This window comes from Triticum aestivum, chromosome 4A (assembly GCF_018294505.1).
Source record: "Triticum aestivum cultivar Chinese Spring chromosome 4A, IWGSC CS RefSeq v2.1, whole genome shotgun sequence".
Taxonomy (NCBI): domain Eukaryota; kingdom Viridiplantae; phylum Streptophyta; class Magnoliopsida; order Poales; family Poaceae; genus Triticum; species Triticum aestivum.
This window is the reverse complement of record NC_057803.1, coordinates 170,212-173,702: the sequence shown is the minus strand read 5'-3', so window position 1 is coordinate 173,702 and position 3,491 is coordinate 170,212.

Genomic DNA, 3,491 nt, shown 5'->3' with positions numbered 1-3,491 from the left:
GCACAGTTCAGGACCCCCTACCCGAGATCCGCCGGTTTTGACACCGACATTGGTGCTTTCATTGAGAGTTCCTCTGTGTCGTCGCCGTTAGGCTTGATGGCTCCTACGATCATCAATAGCGATGCAGTCCAGGGTGAGACCTTCCTCCCCGGACAGATCTTCGTCTTCGGTGGCTTTGCACTGCGGGCCAATTCACTTGGCCATCTGGAGCAGATCGAAAGCTATGCCCCTGGCCGTTAGGTCAGATTTGGAAGTTTAAACTACACGGCTAACATCCGCGGGGACTTGATCTTCGATGGATTCGAGCCACTGCCGAGCGCGCCGCACTGTCACGACGAGCATGATCTAGCTCTGCCGCTGAACAGTGCCCTGGAGGCCGCACCCGCATCTGCTTCGACCCTTAATTCGGAGCCAAATGCGCCGATCGAGGATGGGTGGTTGGACGCCGCCTCGGGGGCTGCGATCTCAACGGCGATCGAGCCGAACACCAGCCCCGCACTCCGCAAGACTCGTGACTCCAAGGAGCCGGACTCCTCTCCGGACTCCGAACCCTCCACGCCCCTGCCGATCATGGAGTTTACTGCCGCGAACATCTTTCAGCACTCGCCTTTCGGCGATATTCTGAAGACACCAAAGTCTCTCTCTTTATCAGGAGAGCCCTGGCCCGACTACGGTCAGCAAGGTTGGGATACGGATGATGAAGAAATTCAAAGCCCACCCACCACCCACTTTGTAGCCACTGTCGACGATTTAACCAACATGCTCGATTTCGACTCTGAAGACATCGACGGTATGGACGTCGATGCAGGAGACAATGAAGAACCAGCACCTATTGGGCCCTGGAAAGCCACCTCGTCATATGACATATACATGGTGGACACCCCAAAAGAAGGAGATGGCGATGGAACAGCGGAGGTTGACCCCTCCAAGAAACAGCCTAAGCGCCAGCGTCAGCGGCGCCGCTCAAAATCCCGCCAAAGCAAATACGGTGATTCCAGCACGAGAGATAATAATACTCCGGAGAGTGCCGAAGAAAACCCCCTCCAGCAAGATTCAGCACAGGAGGATGGAGAAGCCAACCCTCATGAGAGAGCGGCAGACAGAGAGGTCGAGGACGATAATTATACGCCTCCCTCCGAAGACGAGGCAAGCCTCGACGATGAAGAATTCGTCGTGCCACAGGATCCCGTTGAGCAAGAGCGTTTTCAACGCAGGCTTATGGCCACGGCAAGAAGCCTCAAGAAAAAACAGCAACAGCTTAGAGCTGATCAAGATTTGCTAGTCGACAGATGGACTGAAGTCCTTGCGGCCGAAGAGCATAAACTCGAATGCCCCTCCAAGAGCTACCCAAAGCGCAGGTTGCTACCCCGATTAGAGGAGGAAGCACTTAAACCTACATCACCAGCACTTGATACGGTCGACCGGCCACCTCGTGGCCGCGACAGAGAGGCCTCTCGGCCCTCCCCTCAAGCCGCACCCCGTACCAAGGCACAGGAAAATGCGCTAGACCTGCGAGATATGTTGGAGGACAAGGCAAGGCAAACAAGATCGATCTACGGATCGCGTGGGCGCCCCACGACTCGAGACGGTAACCGTCACGTCGGACACAAATCCGGTAGGGCCAAACATAGTAGACAAAGCTCATTGGAGCTACGTCGTGATATAGCCCAGTACAGAGGTGCCGCACACCCACTATGCTTCACAGATGAAGTAATGGATCATCAAATCCCCGAGGGTTTCAAACCCGTAAACATCGAACCATATGATGGCACAACAGATCCTGCGGTATGGATCGAGGATTATCTCCTTCATATCCACATGGCCTGTGGCGACGATCTCCACGCCATCAAATACCTCCCACTCAAGCTTAAAGGACCAGCTCGGCATTGGCTTAACAGCTTGCCAGCAGGATCAATCAGTTGTTGGGAGGACCTGGAAGCCGCATTCCTCGACAATTTGCAGGGCACTTACGTGCGACCACCAGACGCCGATGACCTAAGCCACGTAATTCAACAACCAGAGGAATCGGCCAGGCAATTCTGGACATGGTTCCTAACAAAGAAAAATCAAATACTCGACTGTCCGGACGCAGAGGCCCTAGCAGCCTTCAAGCACAATATCCGTGACGAGTGGCTTGCCCGGCACCTTGGACAGGAAAAGCCGAAATCTATGGCAGCACTCACGACACTCATGACCCGCTTTTGCGCGGGAGAAGACAGCTGGCTTGCTCGTAGCAACAATATGACCAAGAACCCTGGTAATTCGGATACCAGGGACAGTAGTGGTAGGTCGCGTCGCAACAAGCAGAAGCGCCGCATTAATGGCGACAATGCTGAGGACACGACAGTTAATGCCGGATTCAGAGGCTATAAATCCGGTCAGCGGAAAAAGCCATTCAAAAGAAATCCTAGGGGCCCGTCCAGTTTGGACCGAATACTCGACCGCTTGTGCCAGATACATGGCACCCCCGAAAAGCTGGCCAATCATACCAACAGGGATTGTTGGGTGTTCAAGCAGGCAGGCAAGTTAAATGCCGAAAATAAAGACACGGGGCTGCATAGCGATGACGACGGAGAGCCCCGGCCGCCAAACAACAGTGGACAAAAGGGTTTCCCCCCACAAGTGCGGACGGTGAACATGATATACGCAACCCACATCCCCAAGAGGGAGCGGAAGAGCGCGTTAAGGGACGTATACGCGGTAGAGCCAGTCGCCCCAAAGTTCAACCCATGGTCCTCCTGCCCGATCACCTTTGATCGAAGGGACCATCCCACTAGCACCCGTCATGGCGGATTCGCTGCATTGGTTCTAGACCCAATTATTGATGGATTTCATCTCACTAGAGTCCTTATGGACGGCGGCAGCAGCCTGAACCTGCTTTACCAGGATACAGTGCGGAAAATGGGCATAGATCCCTCGAGGATTAAGCCCACCAAAACGACCTTTAAAGGCATAATACCAGGTGTAGAGGTCAACTGTACAGGCTCAGTCACACTTGAAGCGGTCTTCGGATCTCCGGATAATTTCCGAAGCGAGGAGTTTATCTTTGACATAGTCCCATTCTGCAGTGGCTATCACGCACTGCTCGGGCGAACCGCATTCGCCAAGTTCAATGCGGTACCACACTACGCATACCTTAAGCTCAAGATGCCAGGCCCTCGAGGAGTAATTACGGTCAATGGAAACACCGAACGCTCTCTCCGAATGGAGGAGCACACGGCGGCCCTTGCAGCGGAAGTACAAAGCAGCCTCTCCAGGCAGTTCTCCAGTCCGGCCATTAAACGTCTAGACACCGTCAAGCGCGCCCGGAGTAACCCACAACAAGACCGCCTGGCATGTTCCGAGCAGGCGTAGCAATGCGGCCCCAACCCCAGCCCTTGCAAAAATGCGACACCAGTGCTTCGCGTACATAACTACGCTCTAGAAATACCATGGGTACAGGGGGAGGGACACCATCACGGCACACCCGAAACACGGCTTAAACCGTACCA